Source organism: Pleurodeles waltl, chromosome 5 (genome assembly GCF_031143425.1).
Source record: "Pleurodeles waltl isolate 20211129_DDA chromosome 5, aPleWal1.hap1.20221129, whole genome shotgun sequence".
NCBI classification, from domain to species: Eukaryota; Metazoa; Chordata; class Amphibia; order Caudata; family Salamandridae; genus Pleurodeles; species Pleurodeles waltl.
The window spans coordinates 380,332,822-380,358,803 of NC_090444.1; the positions used below are offsets into that span (position 1 = coordinate 380,332,822).

A 25,982-nucleotide genomic window follows, 5' to 3' on the forward strand; every position below is an offset into this window, starting at 1 on the left:
CACAGACACTCCAGCTGGGGATGAGCATGACATCGAGATTATCTGACACTGCTTTTTAAGAACTCTGGCGCAGGAAAATGTACTGATAAACGAGGCAGAAGAAGGACTCCTAAATAGTCAATCATCCTGTTCCTTTGCCTGACTGTGCACTTTTGACGAGCTCAGGACGCAACTCTGTTATGCTATAATAAGGTATATTATGTAAAGGGTCTGGAAGATACAGTGCACAGCCTGCCGTACAGCAGGCCGTAAAGGAAAAGTCAATAACGGATGCCGTAATTACTGAGGCGCAAACTAGCCGAAGAGCTGTGAGGCCTTGTCGCTTTCTTTTGAAAACACTCTACTTGGCAAGGCCAATAATTAAGAAAGCTTTTTATTTCGGGCTGGGAGTCTGTACAGTGGGGTTGTAGAGGAGCATCCTTTGTTGGCTGTGGCGCCTTGGTGAGGCTTTTGTGACGCATTCTATGGGCTCCGGGAGAAACCGAGAAACACAGTGAGCGCGCACCGTCATTATTTCCATTCACGCGACAGAATCCACGATGTTGAAATTACCTTCTTGAGTTATTGTTTTCTTACTGTCAAAAGCCTGTGTTTGTCTGCCCGCTTGTTCTTGATTTCCGTGTATTGTCCCGGGCAATTTTCTGAAAAAAATGTCATGGTGATTTTTAATGTTTATGCACAATTTAATATGCTTCATGCTCCAACTAATCTTTTGTTATATTTGCTATAAATGAATTTATGAAAAAAAACTGATACATCTGTGGTAATTATGTACTTAGCAAAAATAATGATCCTGCTAGAGATTCGGCACCTTCAACGCGCGATCACGGGTCAGATCTCAGGTCACTGTATTAGTATTACCAGGTGTGAAAATTCCAGACCTGATCATTCTGCGTGTTGCCAAGACATACACGCCTCGCACTGCTCCTGGTACCAGCGCACCTGAGCCACACAACGTCAGCCGTTGTATGCAGTAGACACACATCGTTCCCTCCTTCTTCCTGCAGGAGCCATCTGACCATTCTACCCTCCCAAACTTCACCCGTGCCATGAATAAGATGAACAGGTCAACACAGTGTTTTCCCACCCGTGTGATACTAAGCCTGCACGGGGACTGTGTGCACAGCATCATACATTTCAGCAGCCTGGAGAGAATCGCCAAAAGAGTGGAAGCTGGAGGAGCCACAGCGCCGTATGCACGATGGATGAACACAGTGCCACATCATGTGAATCATGCCTCACAAAGGGCAAGTTATGGGTGCTGCAAGGTCATTTATAGGCACGGAGGGCTGACTAAGCCCATTAACATCATCGTCTCTTGCCCAAACACTATGATGCAAAATGTGAGGGCCGCACATAGTATATAATGTGCCAAGAAAGCGTTAACCATGTTTTACGTTTTCCAAAATACTCCTGCCCTTGAGTTTCAAATGTGTCCAGAGTCATTTTCTCATTTCCTTTTTGCAACAGTCACACTGTTACATATTTATATCTGTCACACAGCATGATAAATGTAGGTTATGCCATATGTAAGAGGTTCCCTTGTAGAGTGTGTAGCCATGTGACGAATTGCAAGGTAATGGTGAGGGGGGTGCTAGGACCACCTATTTTCAGGAAGGATCATGTGCACATTTACAGGAATCAGGAGAACCAGGAATGCTATAGGGAGTACATTATTGTTAGAGGTGAAAAGGTTCTAGCATTGCTGTAGGGAGTCAGGCAAGGAAGTGACATTGCCCGCAAATAAAATAACGTTTGAGAGTACTGGAGGTCACATTGGGGAGTTATTGATCCTGCACATAACACTATACACCCTAGGGACAAAACACGATGGGGTGTGTCACACTAGACCATGCATATTTTTTAAAAATTATCATGTTAATCTTTTGTAGGCCATGAATTCAGAAAAATGTTGAAACCATTGATATGACCCATTGCAGGTGAGTACACAAAGGAATACGTAGGTGATGAGAGCAAGCATTCACCAACCGTACCCACTTAAGGTACCAGCAGCAGGCCACACACCAAGACAGCACACCTGCACCTTCCTACTGCTCATTTCACCAAGACCCTACTGCAGCGACCTCCACTGTCTCCCCTGCTGCTGTCCCCACCACCTCCTACACACCTGCTGCTGCAGCTACCTCTATCACCACTTCTGCTGCTGCAGTTACCGTCCCATGTACCCTTCCTGCCGCTGCCGCCTTCTTGGCCTTGACTGCTGTTTCTATGCACATGGCCTTGGCTGTTGTTGTTGTTGTTGGCTGTTGTTGCTGGCAGCCCAGCAGTACCAGGTGTTCAGGCTGAAGAGAAAGAGGGCCTCTAGGACTGTGATGAGGCACCTAACATGCTCCATTTGGGCCGTCACCAGAGATACCAAGCTATGTTGTCTGCCATATGGGCAAAGCGTCAGATACTAGAGTATGTGAACGCTCCTTAGCCACTAAATGACCCACAAAGGACAACAGCAACACCACTCCCTCAGACTACACATCCTCCTTCTCCTTCCCCTCTAATTAGACATCTCCATGCTGCCCAACTGTCAGAGGCAGACCAGGTCCCAGCCATAACAATGGCAGAGACCACAGGGTCACATGTCACACGGGTTTTAAAGTTGTTGGCATAACAGTGGGGGTTATGATAGGACAAAGAGAGTATGGGAGGGGGCAGGAGAGAACATCCAGTGAAATGAGAAAGCACATCTTATAATAAATAATTTAAACACATACATTTTGTGCAGTGTTTTCTTTGAAGTAAAAGTGCTCTTCTGTACAATGGATATGAAGAGAAGTAGTTAAATGTCGCAACTACTAATTGGGGGCTGGTGGGTCAAGCAGACTGAGAAGTACTCATAGTGCCTATTCCTTGAGTGGGTGGTGTAATTTTATGACACTCGTTGCAAAACAAAGTGAGTGTTGATATGGATTGTATATATAGTCCCTTGTAATCAGCTGAAGTCACCAGATGTATGCCGAATACTGTGTATAGAAATATAATTTATTCAGTTTTAAATATTATTTACAAAATAATAGGTAATTGAATGTAGGTCTTTTTGTAAATGAATTTTATGAAAAGATATTTATGACCGAACCATTGTCTGACAAAGATATTTGTGCACAATGCTAACTCGCCTGCTATGTTGTGGGTTGATCAAATTTGGGTCTCTAGTTGGCAGAGTTATGCACCTTGTCCACAATCCTAGTTAGGGTAAGTCAGTTCCACATCATAAATTAGCATGTGCTCACCCTCTGTTAGCTTGGCACAGAGCAGTCAGGCTTAACAAAATAGGAAATGTTTTAAGTATATGTGCAACACTTCATCCAGTAACACAGTGAAAATACCGTAAAAAGACAATACACTAAGTTAGAAAAATAGATTATATTTTTAGGAATAAAAAACAAGGTAAAAACGGCAAAAATCCAATGAGTAGAGGTAGAGATATGAGTTCATGAAGAATATTTGCAGATGTAGTGCTTAGAAGCTTAAAGCGCCAACCGGAGCTAGGTGGTTGTGGTAGACTGTGGTAAGTCCAAAAGTTCAGACCGACCACGATGGAGTGCGGACCGGCTACAGGGAACAACCTTGTCCCACTAAAAGAGTACCTTGCATGGAGGGTTGCATCGCATGAAGGATCCAAGGATCCAATGTGAGAAACAGGGGGCCCAATGCAAAGCTGATGCATAGGTTTCAATTCGCACAGTTGGGGATGCATCATTGTCGAACCATGAAGTCGCTGATGGGATGTCTACAAGGTGTGGCGTCAAACCCTTTGCTATGAAGGCAATGCCTCGTTGTTGAGGCTTGCAATAGGCGATGAGAAGGCAATGCGTTGTGACTGTGGGTGATGTATTGATCCCAAGCCGCACAGCGGGTGCTGCGATGTCTCTGTCCTCAGCGGCAGTGGTGATGCTTCGACGTCAAGGAGAGATGTGGTTGTTCTGATCGGCACAGTAGCAGAGATGCATAGTTATCTGTGGAGACAGCTGCAAAACCCACTTCCAAGGGCCCAACACTGGATTGGCCCCACTTAGCAGGGTGGGACTCATAGTGGCAGAGTCCAGAAGCTGTAGGGAGTTGAGTGAAGTCTTTGACGTCTCTGAGACTTCAGAACAGGAGGCAAGCCAGCAAGCCCTTGGAGTCACACTAGGTTCAAGTGAGATGGGCCCAGTCCTTCCTCAGCAGGGAAGAGGACAGCAGGAAGCAGGGCATCGCAGCAGAAAAGCAGGTCTTCCAGTGCAGCAGTGCAGAGTGGCAGTCCTTGTAGCAGCACAGCAGTCCTTCTTCAGGGCAGAGTTTTTACAGCTTCAGAAGTGTACTGATTTGGTAGGGTCAGAGGTCCAGTACCTATACCTATTTGTGCTGTCGAAGTGAAGTTGTTGAAGTGCACAGAGGTCCATTCTTACTGCCCTGGCTCTAGACTCACTACTGGGGGTTAAGCATTCCTGGGTGGGAGCAGTGCACTGCCTATTCAGGTGTAAATGTCAGCTTCTCCCTCCCATCCTGCCCAGGATGACCCATCAACATGCAGATGGCCACTCAGTAACACCTACCCCTCCTTTGGGTGAGACTGTCTAGAGGGAATGCAAGGCACCTGCTATCTTCCCACCCCAGACGTGTTTTGGAGACAGGCTGTAGGCACAAGGGCTAAGAGCAGGAAAATGGCAACTTTCTAAAAGAGGCATTTTCACAATTGTAATAATAAATCTGACTTTACCATCAAAAAGGATTTAGCATTACAATTCCATAGGTACTAAACATGACATGCTTGCTCATTCTCAATTAGGAATTACAGGTTATGTAATAAGGAATCCCCCCTGTTAAACTATAAGAGGGGTAGACCTCGCAGTAGCGAAACCGACTTTGGGAGTTTTTCACTACCAGGTCTTGTAAAACTTAAAAGTACATGTCCTACCTTTTAGTTAAAGGTACATAGCACCCTGCCCTATGGGCTACCAAGGGCTTACGTTAGGGGTGACTTATATGTAATAAAAGGGGAGTTTAAGGCTTTGGCAAGAAGTTTTAAATCACAAGTCAACATGGCAGTGTAATTGCACATACAGGCTCTGCAATGGTAGGCTCAAGACATGTTTAAGAGCTACTTGAGTGGGTGGCACACACAGTGCTGCAGTCCAACTAGTAGCATCTAATAGGCCCTGGGCACATGTTGTGCCCTTTACTCAGGACTTATAAGTAAATTAATTATGCCAATTAGGTGGATACCAATCAAACCATGTTTTAGGGAGCGGGCACATGCACTTTGGCACTGTTCAGGAGTGGTAAAGTGCTCAGAGTCCTAAGGCCAACAAAAACAAATTCAGCAAAACATGGAGGGAAAAAGGCAAAAGGTTTGGGGTGACACTTTAGAGAGGGCCATTTTCCAACACAGGTGCTCAATATTGTGGCATTCAAGACAGTTGCATGGGATACACTACAGTAGCCCTGCACCCAGATATACTGGAACTGGAGGGACTAGTGTTTCTGAGATAGAAGACTGCCACAGCACTACAACTTCAGAATTCATGAGCGTGGTCTCAGGAAATAGTGCTTCAGGACCAGTTCCCGAAGATTTAATTGCCACGATGTTCCGTTTTCAGTATATATGTTCCACTAGACTTTTCCAGATAAAATGTGCAGAGGTAATCAAGAACAGCATAGTAATTTAAAAGCATAGCATATAATTCTGATGCAGACAGAAATCCTTATTTCCACTCACATTGGAAATACAACTATTGTGAGGACCTAGTACATTTGTGTATTTTCACATAAAACTGCAAAATATTTTTGGAACTTGATGTTCTAGTGATATTTGTGTACTTTATTATGTTCTATTCTTCTGTTCTGTGTTTTCTATGCTACATGTAATGGCTTAACATCTATATTTAAGTTGTTCAGTATAGGGAAAGGTGCGGAGGACATTGCAACACAAAGGGTTAATTAGCTTGAGCAGTGTAGATGAGTGTAATGCCTGTTTAAACCCCCTCCCAAACATCGTGGAAAAGTTCATGATATTATTTTCAAGCTTGTTTGTGTAGAAGACTCCGTCTCAACCTTGAGAACGAGAGTACAGGGAGAAGATGGAATGAAAACAAACGCGGAGAAGGGCAGAGCAGCCAAGTACTGATAACATAGCTAGAAAATGCCAGAATGAGATAGAATCCAAGCTTCGAGCTATTTACGCACTGAAGTGTGGGTGAAGGATTTGGAAGCTCGCAGATGGAATTGTGGAAGCTGCCATGGCCCAGCGCTGCCTCCCTGTTTGCTGACCGTGGTCCTTGAGGGGGAGAGAGGTCCAAGCAGGCGGTAGAGGGCTTCCCAGCATGTCGTGGACTAAGTTACGTTTCCACACAGGGATGAAAGGCCTTTGTTTCTCTGCTCTATTATTATGACTGATTATTTATGCTTGCACTGTGTTTATAACCTGAAGTATTCAGCTCGTTTATATTTTGCTTTCTAAATCTCTTAGAGTGAACTGCTACAATAACTGAAACATGCATTTTGGTGTGCAGTAAATCAAAGCTTATCTGAAGTATTCAACTCATTTATATTCTGCTTCCTGAATATCGTAGTGCGATGCATTTTAGTATACAGTTAATCAAAACTTATATCTGTCAATGAACTCTTTGCTTATATATAATTATATATATATATATATATGTATATATATATATATATATTAACTTCAAAAATCGTCTACAAAACCCGCACACTCAGGAAATCAAAGCAAAAAGTGTTTAAACACTTTTTGCTTTGATTTCCAGAGTGTGCGGGTTTTGTAGACGATTTTTGATGTTAATGAAGATTAACCGGAGTGCTCTGCCGGTTTCACCGCACCACCCCTTAATGGCCATTTGGTGCCCGTAACTCGGAGCACGCTTTTGTCTGAAGAATATATATATATGTATATATATAATTCACATAAAACACTCGGACTGCAGGAACACCACACAGCGGTCCCGGGTGGGCTCCGAGAGGCCCTAATAAATCCTCCAACTCTCCTCCAAATCACAGGAGACCCAGGACACCTCCAAGGTGCAAATCAATTTATTTCAGCACACAAATCCAACGCGTTTCGGCAGCAGCCTTACTCATGGATACATCATTGTTACAGTGCCCCAAGTTAAAAACCATGCAATCCTAGACATAAAAAACAGACAAAATCTCAAATCCCCACCAAAAGACACAAAATGTGGCGGCCATCTTAAAGTGCATCTATAAATAAGTTTCACAGTAGTTTGTACCATAGTCCTATCAAAATACAACTCAAATTATTGTTCAAATTCATCAGAATCTTTAAATTAATGTGATATCATATTTCGCACAATAAATAGAGTAAAATTCAATTGCCAAAATACAAAAATTGTAAATAGAATAATTCATTGCATTATAAAAGCTTGTTAACTATGAATGTTTTCAAAATTGAAAATTCAATATATCACTTAAATCCTGAACATTATTAACTATGCTTAAATTAATTACATATCATCCTATACCATCCAAATAGACCTGTACACCTACACAAAACTTTTGGGGGGTCTCATATTTTTGGGGGATCTCATATTGGTATATGGAGCTTCTCTACCCAAGTGGATAGACGAACAAATTCTTCTACTGTAGAAACCTTATAGAACCCAACACCTGTACCCTTCTACTAAGAATCAAATAGGATTCAAAAAATCACCCCTACTTCACATTCTGTATCAGATGACCACCCACCAAACAAAGTATCGATTACCCTAGATGGATGCTCAGCTCCTCACTCGAATTTAGCCCTACAGGTTCCAACGTTTCGAAGTCTATTATATATTTAGACTCTAACACACGTAACAATCTCTCTCTATCGCCTCCCCTTTTACTCATCCTTACTTGGTCTATAACTACAAACTTCAGCAGATTCTCATTGCCAAAATGATGGCTGAAGAAATGCCTAGCTACTGGATAGTTTTTATCCTGATTCCTAATGGCTCGTCTGTGTTCTAAAACTCTTTTCTTTGCATTATGTATCGTACTGCCCACATACAATTTTTCACATGGGCATATCAGACAGTATACACAGTAAGATGTATTGCAATTGTAATTACCTCTAATTACAAAGCTGTCTAACCTTCCTGGAACATATAATGTCCTGCAACTGTTACTGGTCTTGCAGGCTTTGCACTTCATACAACAGAAGAAACCTTCCATTCCCGTATTCTGTATCCGTCCTACTGATGTTATCTCGTTGCGACACAAGTTGTCCTTGAGAGATCTATTTCTCCTAAAGGTTATTTGGGGATTATCACTGATCCAGTCTGCCAAAACAGGGTCCGTCTGCAAAATATGCCAACTCTTACTAAGTAGTGAGCGTATTTTGTACGACTGATTACTATAGGTTGTAATGAATCTAATGGACTCACTTTCCTTCTCTTGCCTTCTGTTAGTTCCATACAAAACATCATCTCTACTTAATGTCACCACTTTGCGTTTGGCTTGATCGATCACTTTAGCCCCATAGCCTCTGTCCCTGAACCTTTCACACATCACATTACACTCTTGGTGAAAATCAGCTTCTTCGCTACAGTTCCTCCGGGCTCTCAACAATTCTCCAAACGGAATACTCCGTATTAGAGTCCCCGGATGTGCACTGTGAGCACTTAGTAGACTATTACCGGCTGTTGCCTTCCTATACAATTTGGACACTAATCTACTACCCTTCACAGAAATTTCCACATCGAGGAATTCTATACATTTTGAATCCAAATGCTCAGTAAATCTTAGGTTGCATTCATTGGTGTTCAGATCTCGCACAAATTGCATAGCTGCTTCTTCATTACCCCTCCAAATTACAAAAATGTCATCAATAAAACGACACCACAGGACCACATTGGTATCGAATTGGGTAATTTCTTCTGACACCTGTTCCTCCCACCAGCCCATAAACAAATTTGCATAGCTGGGAGCAAAACAGGTGCCCATAGCTGTCCCTTGAAGCTGTTTGTACAGATGACCATCAAAGATGAATACATTGTTCTTAAGACAGAACTCGATCATAGTGCATAGCATTTCCGAATGGAAGAAAAAAGACAGTGACCTTGCTCTGAGAAAGTGTCTAATAGCTCTCACCCCCAAGCCATGATCTATGCTCGTATACAGACTAGTCACATCTAGGGTTAACAGTAAGAAGTCATCTTCCCATACGATATCCTCAATGATTTTTAAAAAATGTGTGGTGTCTTTAACATAAGAGGGTATTGACTCCACAAAAGGACGTAAGAAGAAGTCAATATATTTTTATGTATTTTCCAGGAGCGATTCCATAGCCGAAACTATAGGCCTCCCTGGTGGGTTAACCGCATCCTTGTGAATTTTGGGGAGAAGATACAGAACTGGAATTTTCGGATGATCACATTTAAGAAACAGGAATTCATCCCATTCTATCATCCCTTGATCTTTCCAATCAATGAGCATATCAATATATTCCTCATTCATTGATTTAACATCTCCCCAACTCACTTCTTCATAACACAGAGTATTACTTAGCTGTTTCATTCCCTCTGACACATATTTGGTGGTATCTTGAATGACTACATTACCCCCCTTATCGGATTGTCTAATCACAATGGTATGGTCTTCTTTCAATTTTCGAAGGGCTTGCCACTGTTCACCTGATAAATTGCTGTTTTTCACATTCGTCACACTATATCTCAACTTCTTCAATTGTTTGGTCATTTCTCGCTCAAAAACCTCAAGGGCATCACAATGAATGGCAGGTAGAAAGGTAGATTTTGGTTTGAAATTACTCGGACAATTGCTGTTTAAAGCAATACCAGTTCCCATCAGATTGAGAATAGGGTCTTCATGGGGAGCCATCCCCTCACATAAATCCATTGCTGTATGTAATACATCAATATCAGAGATACACAGATTGCTCACATTTGTTTCCACCCCCACTTTCTTATCCTTTCTAAACTTAGTGTGGTACCACTTTTTCAATTTTAACTTCCTAATGAACTTAAAGGTGTCAATCCTAGTCTGAGTGTAATTAAAACAACTAGTTGGGCAGAATGACAGGCCCAGAGATAAGAGGTCCTCTTCAACAGCAGACAACATTCTGCTGGAGAGATTTATAATATTCATAATTTTCACTTGCGTGCTCGAGTTATCATTCCCTGGGGTCTTGTATCGTCTCCTGCGCCCCCTCTTCTTGGCCTGTCTGTTCCTCTCCCTCTTCCTCTGACTCCTCGTCCTCTGCCTCTCTGGGGGTGAGCTCCCTTGTGTTGATCCATCCTTCCCTGGTTTTTATATATATATATATATACATACATAGATGCTCCTTGTAGTGTACTTATATATAAATAGATGCTTTTCATTGCTATTCATATTCTACTATTGTTAATGTGCTAAATGCCTACATTTTACCTGCAATTCTAGTAAAGCTAAATTGTATTTATAATTGGTGTGTGGTCCTTCATTGAGCGTCCTTATTGACTTATACCGAACAGGTGTCAACCAGTCACCTGGATAAGACATAAGTGAAGGACATTTCAAAGATAATTCCCGGTGTTTTGGTGTGACTGAATAAACTTCCCTTTGGGGACTGTGGATTTTTCAGTTTTGGTTTTACTACATGTAAAAACTGCATGTAAAATTTGTGCAGAGATTTATGTGAATATTCTGCATGCAATATTTTCGAATACAGTGAAATATCATGCAGACTTGGAAGCATACAGTAAAATTACATCGCCGTGACTCAAATTCAGGCAACTTGACTTCATTATAACTATTTTATAATGTTATACCTTGCCCCACAGTTTGGTTGCTATAGTGGTTGCTATAGTCGGCATCCAAATATTATAGGCCTCATTTACAAGCCCTTTGCGTCACCACTGCATCATTTTTTTGTTTACACAGTGGTGGCGCTAGAAGTGCACTGCACTGCTCCATATTTAAAAACTGATGCATGGTCCCAATGCGTCAGTTTGTAAAGCCCTACATAACATTATACCTGCGCCATGTCTAATTTATGTAGGGGAGGCAGTCCCATGCAGGACTGACACAGTGAAATTTACAACATTTCACTGTGTCATTCTGCAACTTCACGGCATCAAAATGTTACCGCCTGTTCAGAGCAGGCGTAAAATTGACACAGGGCTCTTTCCTATGGTAAACTCCTCACATTGCTAGAGTTGCGTCAGTTTAACAATGCTACTCCAGCTATGCATTTGTTTAGTGCCAACAGATGCATCAGAATTTCTGACACATCTGTGAAAACGTGCGCCATGGAGCTCTGTATTGTAAATACAGCCCATCCATGGCGTCAGGGGATGTGTGGGAAGCACAAGAAATCTGACGCATCGATGGTGATGCATCAGATTATTGTAAATGAGGCCCATTATGTGCGTCGCAGATTAGTCTTTTCTTGTAAAAGTATTTCCTATCGTGCAACTTTATAAGCCCTGCCGGAATCCCTAATAACAGACCCACAACCTTTCCTTGGGAGATTCAAGCTGACTTGTGAACATTTGTGTGTCAACATGGGCTCCTGAACCTGCCACAGATCTCAAGAGAATTTGGAAGCTCAACAAGTCCTACAAAATTCTAATTTCTGTAAGTCTTTGAAGTCTTTTAGGAAACTGCACTTTTTCAGAACTATAAATTATGCAGGGGAGGAAACACAACCACATAATACCATTCCATTTGTTTATTAGCTTTCATGCTCTTCAGACTTCCCAGTAGCTTGTTGCAGACAAAGGCTTCCATCAGCAATATCCCGACTTTATTGATTGCATGTGGTATACTTTTGTCAATGTAGACACAGAAGAAAGACTACTATCTTTCATCTAGATACTGTTAACACAGGTAAAAGACTTCCATTTGCTGTCTGTACTACAAACAAAACAGACTTCATCCTTGAACTTCTATTGAAAGCTTAAGTCGGAGAACCAGTGAAGGAAAGCATACATTTGCAATCTGACTCACATTATTGCTGGAGAGTAAGCACAAGCTTGCCGTCACACTCTTTTAACTTGTAAAGGGGTGTTGTGGTCAGGGCTGGCTTTAGCGCTGATGGAACCCAATGCAATCATCTTTTTTGGCACCCTCCCCTCACAACCTCCTCCTCGAATTCCCTCACTACCACATGGCAAAAGTGCCCTACATCTCTCCACAGTCCCTCTCTCACATATATTTAATTTGTTTTAAAATTTTAAAGCACAGATAAATGCTGGCTTTACTGATCCACTCATCTATCTACATAAAATACAGAACTGTTCTTTGCAGCAAACATATTAACCTTCTGCGTTACTTTATGGCGAGTCAAAACTACCACTGGACAAAACTCGATCTCTCTCGAACAGTAGCATTAATCACAAGAGTAAACTTGACGTCTTTGTTGCTGCCTAAAAACTGGATGCACAAAGAACTCTGTAGCAGGTGTTTTAAAATCGAAATTGAATTGCTCAGACAGCGCTGCCCCCCTGTGGTCAGTGCCCTCCTCCAGGTCAGCGCCAGGTACGGCCGCACCAGTTGCACCCCTCCCCACCCCGTAAAACTGGCCATTGGGGGTGGTACTTGACTTTATTTATGTGGAGTGAAAGCTTCCTGTACTGTTTATAAAAAGAAAAGTCTAATTAAGTTTGTGACGCAAGTGTTGATTGTTTAAGCGCTGCAACGTGTTCATGATTTTTTAAGGGAACTAAAGAGCAGGTAAATAACCTACTGCAACAAATTCACTGCGTTCCCAGCGACCACTGTAAACACAGGTCACATATAAAACCATCTTGCACTCCTGTTTGGATAGCATAGTGGGATACAATTGCAGTTTTTATATTGGTGAATTTTGTTTATTCTTTATGGAGTTCAATAAGCTTGATACCACTAAACTAGTTATATACACAATGTTTTAATCTCCTCCTCCCTTCGCCAAGTATTGAAATTGCCGATTTCTGTTTCAGAAATATAGAATTGCTCACCTGTGTACACTATTTCAAAATTAACTCCCCACTGATGGTTTCCTTCCCTCTTCTCCTGTGTTCACTGTCCTTATGCATTTGTTCCTCTCATGCTCCTTCCTTTAGAAGCAGACTGCTTTTTCACCAACGGATGTACAAAATAATAAAAAACTTTTCAAAGTTGGGCAGTTTCCAGGTAAATGGTCAACTGTAAGAGCGAAGAAAACATAGAGTGGAATACTACTGTAATTACTCATTATCCTCTTCCACGATGTCACTAACAAAATCCAAAGCAAACTACTCCAGGGCAGGCAGTGCACACATGCACAGTCTGCAAGCAACATGAATGAATAAGCATAGGTCTAAAATAAATAGGCATCTGTTAACAAATAATGTATACCAAGCTTGTCCTGCCATTGAAAATCACAAGCACTACGTTTCCACAGGCTAGGGGCTGGATTACAAGACATTACTGACTGGTGCTATTTCATATCCAAGTGTTAGGCGCACACTCCTTTTACCACTGTAATATGAAAGCAGGTCTCTAAGATGGTAATATGTGACAAGAAGGTTTGAACGTCTGTTGTGTAGCATTTTGTAGTGGTTGTAATGTGTTCATTGTTTTTTTGTGGTGGTGTGCTTTTGTACTGCATTATTGCAATGTGATGTGTTTTACTGTGATTATTGTGATATTTTGTTTTGACTGTTTTGTTTTGGTGACAACCAACAATTTGCCTCCGCCCAAAGTGGTAAAATAGCGCTGCTCCAGCTCTTAAACTACATAAGACATCTATCATCCCAAAACTGTGGCAGAGACTGGGTCTTAACTTGGCACTCTAAGGGTTCACTATTTGTGATACGGCACTAGATCTTAAACCACATTGCCTGCAGCTAAAGCTGTCACTTTTTATGGGCGAGCACAAAGTGCTCCATCCATTCTGTTATCTCTCTTTGGGCTTGAAACCACACCCATGCTACAACAGTCACTTACATTGGTTCGTGGGCTTGCCTTTTAAAATCTGCTTGCTTTCATTTGTGAAAGGCATGCATATACCATGCCTTTTCCGGTGTTTAGCCCACCTACACAGCACCGGTAAAGTACCAAAAACATACGAGGCTCGATGTTTTCAGCATGGACCCGTTGCATTGAAAATGCTTGTTTTGATTAGAATCAGGTTGATCATGATTTGTAGCTCTTATTATTTGGTTACCAATGAATGTAAGTGAGCTGATGTTCGGGGTGCTTCGGCATATCCGTAGTTAGCAGGAAAACCATTATGTTACTGTCCTTACAGATGTTTATTCAGAGACAGCAACAAAACCAGGGCCCGTGGGCCCCAATGCAAGGAACAAAACAGGGCCCCCAATGCCATGTTTTGTAGTAAAAACAGCGACTATTTGAAGTAAAGTGGCCACCTCACAAACCTGGCGTCGGTGCCAGTGTACTGGCTGTAGTACTGAGAGTTATGCCCCGGTCCAGAGATGTAATTTTGTTTCGTCTGCTGACTACCATGCTGTGCATAGCATAGATCTCTTCAAACTCCACAATGGAATGGACTGTGTTTCTTTAAATCATCCTCATGGCCGCATATTCAAGGCCTGTCAAATTAATCTTGACAGTCCTACTTGTCAAAATGCACAAAAGATCAAAATGATTATGCCACTAAGAGTTCATAAGATGTAGAGCATCACAACAAGCATTCAGGTTTAAGGGGGTAGAGAGGACCTATCTCAACCACATGTTTACAAAACATAAAGTAACCTCAAAGGGTGTATTACCAAGATACCTCAGCTCACCATTAGTCACTCTGCCATGCCTGCTGTGGACACCTTCACATTCAAGGGACCTGTTGTGGTGCTTTCAGAACATGGAACTAAGTAATGCTCATTTCCTCAGCACTGGAAACAAGGATGAAGCCCTGCTAATGTTCTGCTGGTCTGCTCTGTTGCTGACCTTGTCTGCAGGGTAGTAACTTGCCAACCCAAGGAATACAAAGATGCAAGACAGTTCCTAGAAGCTTTTCATATCTCTCATTAGAGATTGGAGGGGTGAGAACTAACATCTTCAGCTATAGGGAAGCTGATAGGTGACTTTGGTTAGCAGGCACACGTTCTTTGTCTATCACCAGACACTCTGAATGCAGAAGCTACTATATCATCACAAGCAGTGACTCCCTTCCTAGGATTCTTGCTCGGCCCTGTAGAACCCTGCAGGGTCCCCACATGCACCACCGAACTGGGAGCTGACCACTTAAACAGATCCTCACAGTGCACAGCATAGAATCTGCTCTGTCAGAGCCTCCCCACAATACTCCCACTTATAGTGTCTGAAAGCATTCTGATTATTCAATCATATGTGGTCTTACCCCAAAGAACTCATCCAGTCAGGAAACCTCTTTCACCCAAACGAATAACACAGTGAATTATTTCAGGTATAAAAAAATCACCTCACCTTTTGCATACAATCATGACACTAAGGGAGCAAACCTTTGCTCATGGGGTTCAATTTATGAATGCTGAGACTTCTGTGAAACATGGTGAACCGTAGTCAGCATCTTCAACTCATCTGGGTTACATAGTGGTGCACAGGCGCTCCCCAAACCAAGTACAGCTCCCGCCAAAACAACACAATCACACTGAAAACTGGGCTTTCACAGACACAGTCAAATGCAGAGAGAACTTGTGAAAAGAAGGCTCTACATGGAACAGGCTTAAATAGGTGTTTAACTTTGTAACTCTGCAATCAGTGCTCTTTTGTACAGTGCACAAAGACTTTCTAGCTTATGGCATACTGAATATTTCATGAGGCACTTTAACTTCATAGCCCCCCACGTGCACCACTGTTTTTTTACAAATACCATAGACGCAAGAAGTGTAAACGCCGTAGTGCAGCAATAAGAATGATCAAAAAGCTGATTTCACCAGAATGCTGACTTATGATCTGGCATCCTTGGCATGGTCTCCCCAAACCTTTTGCCTCTGCTTCCCAGGTTGTTGCTGTTTTTGTTACTTTAGGCACTTTACCACTGCTGACCAGTGCTAAAGTGCAAGGGCTCCCTATGAAATTGTATATGTAATTGGCTTTTCCATAATTGACTTTTTTGATTTACTAGTACGTCCCTAGTAAAGTGCACTAGAGGTGCCCAGGGTCTGTAAATCAAATGCTACTAGTGGGCCTGCCACCCACATAAGTAGCCCTGTAAACATGGCTAAGACCTGCCACTGCAGTGTCTGTGTGTCCCGTTTTAAACTGCCAATTCAACCAGGCAAGTGTGCCCACTTGCCAGGCCCACACCTTCCCTTTTTGTACATGTAAGGCACCCCTAACGTAGGCCCTAGGTAGCCCCATGGGAAGGGTGCAGTGTATGTCAAAGGTTTTGCAAGGACTATCTCTCCCATAATTAACATGTGGGCAGCCTTTAAATATCCTTAAAGTGCAGTTTCCCTTTGAGAGCAGATAGAAATGTGGAATTTAGGGTCTCTGAACCTATAATTTAAAAATGCTTCTGTTAGTGCGGTTGGTTTGTAGATTGTTAGTTTGAAAATGCCACTTTTAGAAAGTAGGCATTTTCTTGCTTAAGCCATTCTGTGACTCTGCCTATTTGTGGATTCCCTGTCTGGGTCAGACTGACAGTTGGGCTGTTTGTGAATTCCCTCTAGACAGTGACACAAAGGAAGCTGGGGTGTAGCCTGCATATCCTGATGAGCCATCTGAGCTAGAGTGGAGGGAGGAGAGGTCACTTACACCCGAGTGGGCTGTGCCTGCCCTCACACAATGCAGTCTCCAACCCCCTGGTGTGTGTCCAAGGCCTGGCCTGGGCAAGGCATGATCTTGTGAACAACAGCGACTCTCCTTTGAAGTTTGCCTACTTCAAAGGCAGAAAGGGGTATAAGTAGTGGGCCCAAAACCCCAGACTTTAAATCACTTCTGGAGCCAAGGGGAACCTCTGCCAAGGAGAAGAGCTGAGGAGAAGTGCTGCCCCTGCCTGTGACTGTGCTTTGTTGGGCTATCCTACAGTTGCTGCTTCTACCTGTGAAAGGGGACAAAGGCTAGACTTTGTTTTACATTCCTGCTTGAGAAGAATCTCCAAGGGCCTGGACTGAGCTTGCCTCTTGTTATGAAGTCTCATGGCCATCAAAGGCTTCCTCTGCCAGCACCTGGACTTTCTGCTGAGACTCCTTTGCTCCAAAGTGGTGCTCCTTCCAGTCCCTGGGCCCTTGAAAGGTGAAGTTGACAGAACAAGGACTGAATCCACAAACAGATCACCGTGCGGGGAAGTTTTCAACGCACCATCTGCAACATGGCTGATAAACGACGCGCCACCTGCTTTGCGGCTGACATCGATGCTCCACCTGCATTGTGGCGGGGAGATCGACATATTGCAGCTGGAAAAGCAACGCAACACCCGCTTGCGGCTACTGATAATGGCACCCCATGCAGTGCGGTTTTACAACACCGTGCGACCAGATTTCACACTCATCGTCCCTGGGTGTCAAAGTCATCGTGAATCTGCGTGGATCTGAGGTGCCCTGTCCGGAAATTGACGCATCGCTATCTTCAAGGGAGAAAAACGACGCATCGCCAACCCGACTGGAGAAGAAACGAAGCACGGCCTCACATGCGAGTAAGGAGCCGATGCTTTGCTGACTTTTCTGACGCACGCTTGCCCGTGCAGCTTTATTTTTGATGCTATATAGGTACTTTGTGTAACAACTACATTTCCATTGTTTTCTATGGAGTAAGACTCTTATTCTTTTGAAAATTCATATCTTGACTTTTGTATGTTGGATTTCTGTCATTTTGGTCTTATTTGATTTAGATATATATTAACTATTTTTCTAAACTGCTGTAGTGTCCATTTTGTAGTATTTTCGCTGTATTACTGTGTGTGTTGGTACAAATACTTTACACATTGCTTCTGAGATAAGCCTGTCTGCTCGTGCCAAGCTACCAAGGGGGTGAGTGGGGTCAACCAGGTGTGTTTCTCCTTTGACCTGACTAGAGTGAGGGTCCTTGCTTGGACAGGGGGTAACCTGACTGCCAACCAAAGACCCCATTTCTAAAACTGACTAAAATATGCCTTGAAGCGCCATGATCACTTTAGGAGAGACATCAAGATAGGCTCCATTCTGTATTAGAAATGGATCCATACCTCATGGAAGCATCCACTCAGAGAGACACTAACACAGTACATAAAGAAAAAAAAACACAAAGGCAGCAAAAGTCCCTTAGGTGGGCATCAAAGAGAGGCACACTAATGATACAAGACCAGCAAGGCTGCATATCAATCCCTGAACTTTTCACTGAGGGTAACTTAAAACACAAACAGAAAAAACCCTCAAAAGTATATAGCCCATTCCGTCCTCTGCACCAAATAGAGATCTATATGCTAGTTAACCCCCAGGCACAGCCTAATGACTCCCACTTGAGGATCACCTTTGGAAGGCAAAGTCAGAAGGAAAATGCTGGCTACTTTTCCTATAATGGATCAGGAAACTTGACCCTGATACAACCCCCAGAGGACCGCTCCCTCCCCCAAAAAATTGCTAAAAGCCCTTGCTCTTTTTGGAAACTACAAATAAAAGCATATCGGCAACAAGACAAATATTTTGTTTTCTGGGAGGAGAAAGTTTTATTTTCAATATGGAGCATACACTGCTTGAAGAGGTTAAGATCTGTGTGTATTTGGGCATGTTCATAAGTAGTTCTGGCATGGATACCTAGAATCCTCCATCCTTTAGGTATTTACTACTTCCAGAGTACTTATGACGTTTAAGATCCTTTTTGGGAAGAGGGGAGCGTTGTGTTCCTCCACTCTGTGCTCATGAGGCAAACTTAATTCGAAAACTCTTAAACATACATAGAACTAGACATGGGAACCTTGCTTCCAGTTACTGCTAGAAACTGTTGAGGGCAAAATGAGTAACATAAATTTAGGCGCTCTACACCTGCCTTAAACTTAAAATCAGATCAAGCTTAGAACCTTGTTGGACTTGAAGTGGGATACTGCAGATAACATCCTTGTGTGATAAAAGAGTAACCAATGTTGTTGAAATGGGTGACATGAAAACAACCTCTCCAAGCTGAGTTATAACTAACTGCGACTAAGACACTTCACACCACATTTAACCTTAAAGAATTCTTTATCGCCAAATTGTTACAGACTGTTTAAAGAAAAGTCTGACCGAACTGGAAGAAACAATCTAATGTTTAATAAAGTAAAGCGCTCAGTTATCCGAGATACAGGCATGATGTCAACAGGAGGCCTATCACACCAAGGCTAAATCAGGTAACATCCTCAACAGTACCTTTTAATGTAATTGTTGCATGAGAAAAGAACAAAACCCGAGACACATCTATTTGCTGTGCCCAAGCTTCTTTTTACTAAGACGCAAGGGCCTGAAATTGATTTCTGAAAGAAAAGGGCACAGCGGAGAGTGATGGTGTACTAGCACTTCATAAACAAGCATTGACTCTTGTATAGGCAAACTTTTTTTTACTAACAGAAAACAGGCTCATCATTGACAGGGGTGGTGCACACTTCCATGTAACGGAATGCCTCTTTCTGCATGATTAACCCCTTAGCTGCTGGGCCTTTTCCCCCCCAGTGCTGAGCCCTTTTTTGGCTATTTGGGGTAGTTCGCGCTTAGGGCTTCATAACTTTTTGTCCACATAAGCTAACCACGCCAAATTTGCGTCCTTTTTTTCCAACATCCTAGGGATTCTAATGGTACCCAGAGTTGGTGGTTTCCCCTAGAGGAGACCAAGAAAATAACCAAAATACAGTGAAAATTTAGTTTTTTCCAAAAAAATGGGAAAAAAGGGCTGCCGAAGAAGGCTTGTGGTTTTTTCCCTGAAAACGCCATCAACAAAGGGTTTCTGGTGCTGAAATCACTATCTTCCCACCTTTCAGGAACGGGCAGACTTGAATCAGAAAACCAAATTTTTCAACACAAATTTGGCATTTTACTGGGACATACCCCATTTCTACTATATTTGGTGCTTTCAGCCTCCTTCCAGTTAGTGACAGGAATGGGTATGAAACCAATGCTGGATCCCGGAATGCTAAACATTTATGAAAACTAGACAAAATTCTGAATTCAGCAAGGGGTCATTTGTGTAGATCCTACAAGGTTTTCCTACAGAAAATAACAGCTGAAATAAAAAAATATTGAAATTGAGCTGAAAACAACAGCCATTTTTCTTTATGTTTTACTCTGTAACTTTTTCCTGCGATGTCAGATTTCTGAAAGCAATATACCGTTTTGTCTGCTGGACTCTTCTGGTTGCGGGGATATAAAGGGCTTGTAGGTTCATCAAGAACCCTAGGTACCCAGAGCCAATAAATGAGCTGCACCCTGCAGTTGGTTTTCATTCTATACTTGGTATACAGCAATTCATTTGCTGAAATATGAAGAGTGAAAAAGAGGTATCAAGAAAACCTTTGCATTTCCAAAATGGGATCAAGATAAGGTTTTGAGGAGCAGTGGTTATTTGCACATCGCTGAATTCCGAGGTGCCCATAGTAGCATGTGAATTGCAGGGCATTTCTCAAATAGACGTCTTTTTTACACACTCTCTTATATTTGGAAGGAAAAAATGTAGAGAAAGATAAGGGGCAATAACACTTGTTTTGCTATTCTGTGTTCCCCCAAGTCTCCCGATAAAAATGATACCTCACTTGTGTGGGTAGGCCTAGTGCCCGCGACAGGAAATGCCCCAAAACACAACATGGACACATCCTATTTTTTTTTATAGAAAACACAGCTGTTTTTTCCAAAGTGCCTACCTGTAGATTTTGGCCTCTAGCTCAGCCGGCACATAGGGAAACCTACCAAACCTGTGCATTTCTGAAAACTAGAGACCTAGGGGAATCCAAGGAGGGGTGACTTGCGGGGCTCGGACCAGGTTCTGTTACCCAGAATCCTTTGCAAACCTCAAAAAGTGGCTAAAAAAACAAGTTTTCCTCACATTTCGGTGACAGAAAGTTCTGGAATCTGAGAGGAGCCACAAATTTCCTTCCACCCGGCGGTCCCCCAAGTCTCCCGATAAAAATGATACCTCACTTGTGTGGGTAGGCCTAGCGCCCGCGACAGGAAACGCCCCAAAGCGCAACGTGGACACATCCAAATTTTTGTAAGAAAACAGAGGAGTTTTTTGAGAAGTGCCTACCTGTAGATTTTGGCCTCTAGCTCAGCCGGCACCTAGGGAAACCTACCAAACCTGTGCATTTCTGAAAACTAGAGACCTAGGGGAATCCAAGGAGGGGTGACTCGCGGGGCTCGGACCAGGTTCTGTTACCCAGAATCCTTTGCAAACCTCAAAAAGTGGCTAAAAAACAAGTTTTCCTCACATTTCGGTGACAGAAAGTTCTGGAATCTGAGAGGAGCCACAAATTTCCTTCCACCCGGCGTTCCCCCAAGTCTCCCGATAAAAATGATACCTCACTTGTGTGGGTAGGCCTAGCGCCCGCGACAGGAAACGCCCCAAAGCGCAACGTGGACACATCCAAATTTTTGGAAGAAAACAGAGGTGTTTTTTGAGAAGTGCCTACCTGTAGATTTTGGCCTCTAGCTCAGCCGGCACCTCGGGAAACCTACCAAACCTGTGCATTTCTGAAAACTAGAGACCTAGGGGAATCTAAGGAGGGGTGACTTGCGGGGCTCGGACCAGGTTCTGTTACCCAGAATCCTTTGCAAACCTCAAAAAGTGGCTAAAAAAACAAGTTTTCCTCACATTTCGGTGACAGAAAGTTATGGAATCTGAGAGGAGCCACAAATTTCCTTCCACCCGGCGTTCCCCCAAGTCTCCCGATAAAAATGATACCTCACTTGTGTGGGTAGGCCTAGCGCCCGCGACAGGAAACGCCCCAAAGCGCAACGTGGACACATCCAAATTTTTGGAAGAAAACAGAGGTGTTTTTTGAGAAGTGCCTACCTGTAGATTTTGGCCTCTAGCTCAGCCGGCACCTAGGGAAACCTACCAAACCTGTGCATTTCTGAAAACTAGAGACCTAGGGGAATCCAAGGAGGGGTGACTTGCGGGGCTCGGACCAGGTTCTGTTACCCAGAATCCTTTGCAAACCTCAAAAAGTGGCTAAAATAACAAGTTTTCCTCACATTTCGGTGACAGAAAGTTCTGGAATCTGAGAGGAGCCACAAATGTCCTTCCACCCGGCGTTCCCCCAAGTCTCCCGATAAAAATGATACCTCACTTGTGTGGGTAGGCCTAGCGCCCGCGACAGGAAACGCCCCAAAGCGCAACGTGGACACATCCAAATTTTTGGAAGAAAACAGAGGTGTTTTTTGAGAAGTGCCTACCTGTAGATTTTGGCCTCTAGCTCAGCCGGCACCTAGGGAAACCTACCAAACCTGTGCATTTCTGAAAACTAGAGACCTAGGGGAATCCAAGGAGGGGTGACTTGCGGGGCTCGGACCAGGTTCTGTTACCCAGAATCCTTTGCAAACCTCAAAAAGTGGCTAAAAAAACAAGTTTTCCTCACATTTCGGTGACAGAAAGTTCTGGAATCTGAGAGGAGCCACAAATTTCCTTCCACCCGGCGTTCCCCTAAGTCTCCCGATAAAAATGATACCTCACTTGTGTGGGTAGGCCTAGCGCCCGCGACAGGAAATGCCCCAAAACAGAACGTGGACACATCACATTTTTTCATAGAAAACAGTGCCTACCTGTGGAATTTGGCCTCTAGCTCAGCCGGCACCTGGGGAAACCTAGCAAACCAGCACATTTTTGAAAACTAGAAACCCAGGGGAATCCACGATGAGGTGACTTGTGGGGCTCGGACCAGGTTCTGTTACCCAGAATCCTTTGCAAACCTCAAAATGTGGCTAAAATACCACGTTTTCCTCACATTTCGGTGACAGAAAGTTCTGGAATCTGAGAGGAGCCACAAATTTCCTTCTACCCAGCGTTCCCCCAAGTCTCCCGATAAATATGATACCTCACTTGTGTGGTTAGGCCTGGTGCCTGCGACAGGAATAGATCACACAACGGTCAATGTTGGTCCTTACGTGAGGCAGCTGTTGACCCTGGGGTGATCCATTCCTGACACAGGCACTAGGTGTAGGCACTCAAGTGGGGTAGTGTTTTTATCAGGACAGGTGAGGAGTCACTGGGTGGTAGGAATGTTGTGGATCCCAGCATATTCCTGTAGTTTGTGTGACAGAAATGCGAGAAAAATAGAGTTTTTTTTCAACATTTCAGCTTTGCAGGGTATTCTGGGTAAGAAAACTTTGGGGAATCCACACAAGTCACACCTCTGTGGACTCCCCCGAATGTCTAGTTTCCAGAAATGTTTGGGTTTAGTGTGTTTCTCTATATGGCCGCCGAATCCAGGACCAAAAACACAGGTGCCTGCCTTACAAAACCAGTTTGTTTTGCCATAGACAATTTTGATGTCTCCACAATATGATTTGGGTGGTGGAATTTGGGGCTGAACTAAATTGGTGAGCTCCCAAGAGAGCACTCTCTCTCTGCTTGCCGCCGCATTCACCTGCTCTCTGGGTTGGCCTAACCCACTATTACCCAGTTGCACGAACAGCTTGCGAAGGGACAGCAGGACTTTCCTCATCACCTCCCTCATAATGTACTGGAAGAGGAGTTTTCGAATGGGACTCCTCTGACTGAAAAATCACTCCCAGAGTCTGCGCCATTGTCCTATCCCTCAGATGCTGTCTCAGTATCTGATGTCTCAGTCTCTGATCCTATGTCAGAGCGGTCCTCTATAACCCAAGTGCAGGCAGCAGTCATCCATCAAGATGCCATCTCTGCTATTGGCTAAACTGTTGCTCTAAAACACTAGCCTACGTAGACAGTCACAAAATCGATGGTGTGTGTGAGATACGTGCAACAGTAGAGGCCACCTTACCTGCGCTTCTTCCCTCAATCAGCACGTACTTTCAAGACACTCAAAAAACACCTTGTCACATACCATTCGTCACAGTCTTTAGCACCTCCTGCGCCCAGTCCAACAATCATTATTGGTGCTCCCACTCCCTCCTCCTCGGATTCCCTCATTACCACCCAGCAAAAATGCCCTTCATCTCTCCATAGACTTTACTAATGTACTCAGCTATTTACATAAAATACAGATGTGCTCTTTGCAGTAGGCATATAAACCTTCTGCGCTTCTTTATGGCACTAAAACTGCCACTAGACAAGTCGGACCCTTTTCCCCCCAGGGAAACCACACACATATTGACAAAAGTGATGTATATATGACAGCCAACCACCTGAAACTCAACTCAAGCAAAACCGAAATAATCCTCTTTGGCCCACACAAAAACACCTGGGACCCCCCATGGTGGCCCACCACGCTAGGCCCTGCACCCACCCCCGCCAACTACGCACGCAACCTCAGCATCATCCTAGACTCCTCCCTCTCTATGACCCAACAAATCAACGCTCTTACCTCCTCATGCTTCAACAAACTCTGTATACTGAAAAACATTCAAATGGATCCCCACAGAGACCAGAAAAACTGTCACTCACGCACTCATCAGCAGCAGGCTTGATTACGGAAACGCCCTCTACGCCGGCACCACTCTAAAACTCAAGTGCAAACTACACGCATCCAGAACTCCGCAGCACGACTCATCCTCGACCTCCGCCGACACGAACACATCTCTCCACACCTCAAATCCCTCCACTGGCTCCCCATTGACAAAAGGATCACCTTCAAGATCCTCATCCTCGCACACAAATCACTCCACAACACAGGCCCTGCCTACCTCAACGAGAGTCACCTTCCACACCCCCACACGAAACGTCCGCTCAGCTGACCTCTCTCTCGCCTCTGTCCCCCGCATCAAACACACCACCACCGGGGGCAGATCCTTCTCCTACATTGCACCCAAAACCTGGAACGCACTCACAACCAACATTCGCAAGACCCAAAACCTACTTCTTTTCAGGAAGGGCCTCAAAACCTGGCTTTTTGAACAGTGAACCTCCTAGCCCCTTTCCCTCCCCCTGTCCCCCCCCCCGCAGCGCCTTGAGACCCTCACAGGTGAGTAGCGCGCTTTATAAATCTCTTTGATACAAAATGGCCCCCAGGGAAACCCTACAACATCTAAAAAAAAAAATTGCCCCCACAGGGGGTCACCCTGCCCACAGGCGACCCCCTGTCATTTCATTTTTTTTTTTTTTTTGAAAAAAAACAAATCCCCTGGGGGGGCACCTACCTTTTTTTTAATAAAAAAAATTATGCCGGGGGGGGGGGCGGCCCGTTTTCTGGGGGGGCCGCCCCCCAAAAGTGAAATCCCTGGTGTCTAGTGGGGTTTCCTGGCCCCCGATCGCAGCTGTGCTGCGATCGGGGTCCAGGAAACCGTTTCAGAAGGCCTCGTAAGAAAGGGGAGACTCTCCCCTTTCTTACGAGGCCTTTTCAAAATGTTTCCTGGCCCCCCCGATCGCAGCTGTGCTGCGATCGGGGGAGCCAGGAAACCTGAAAGTGTTTCCTGGCCCCCGATCGCAGCACAGCTGCGACCGGGGGCCAGGAAACACTTTCAGGAAGGCCTCGTAAGAAAGGGGAGACTCTCCCCTTTCTTACAAGGCCTTCCCGAACGTGTAAAAGGCCGTTTTCCCCATGAAAGCAGGAAGCGGCCTCAAGGCTGCTTCCTGCTTTCATGGGGAAAACACCTTTGCAACGTCAGCGCGCCGCAAAGGGGCGGGGGGAGACACGGTAGCTTCCGTGTCTCCCGGGGGTAGTAAAAAAAAAAAAAAAAATTCTCGGGCGCGACGCACCCGAGGATTTATTAATGCCCTTCCTGGTGTCGGCCACTGGTCGTGACCCGCACCAGGGAGGGTGTGTGGGCGTCGGCCAGTGGCCGACGCCCGCACTCAAGCGGTTAATATCAAAGTTTTGGACTGCTGCTGCTAGTTTTTTTACTCTGAGAGTGCACTGAGATTTGCTAACTAGATCTCAGTGCTAAGGCCTTTCCCTTAAATGTTTATGTTTGGTTGGCCTGTACCCAATTAGCGTAACTTTACTTACTTATGAGTCCCTAGTATAAGGAACCCGGGTTACCCAGGGCCTGTAG

General features: G+C 44.0%; 1 protein-coding gene across 5 annotated transcripts in view; it reads right to left on the reverse strand.

Annotated features, from left to right (window-relative positions):
• Positions 1–25,982, reverse strand: part of LOC138295682 (synaptosomal-associated protein 25-like) — a 593,575-nt gene that overhangs the window by 441,390 nt on the left and 126,203 nt on the right. For 2 of the 5 annotated variants that reach the window (XM_069234121.1, XM_069234125.1), the window contains exons 2-3: positions 12,948–13,134; positions 553–641 (exon numbers count right to left, since the gene is read on the reverse strand). The exons of 1 other annotated variant lie outside the window; for it this stretch is intronic. The gene's annotated coding sequence lies outside the window, so the exon portion shown is untranslated. The remainder of the gene's footprint in view (positions 1–552; positions 642–12,947; positions 13,135–25,982) is intronic. 2 more of the 5 variants (XM_069234122.1, XM_069234124.1) reach the window with 2 other exon arrangements.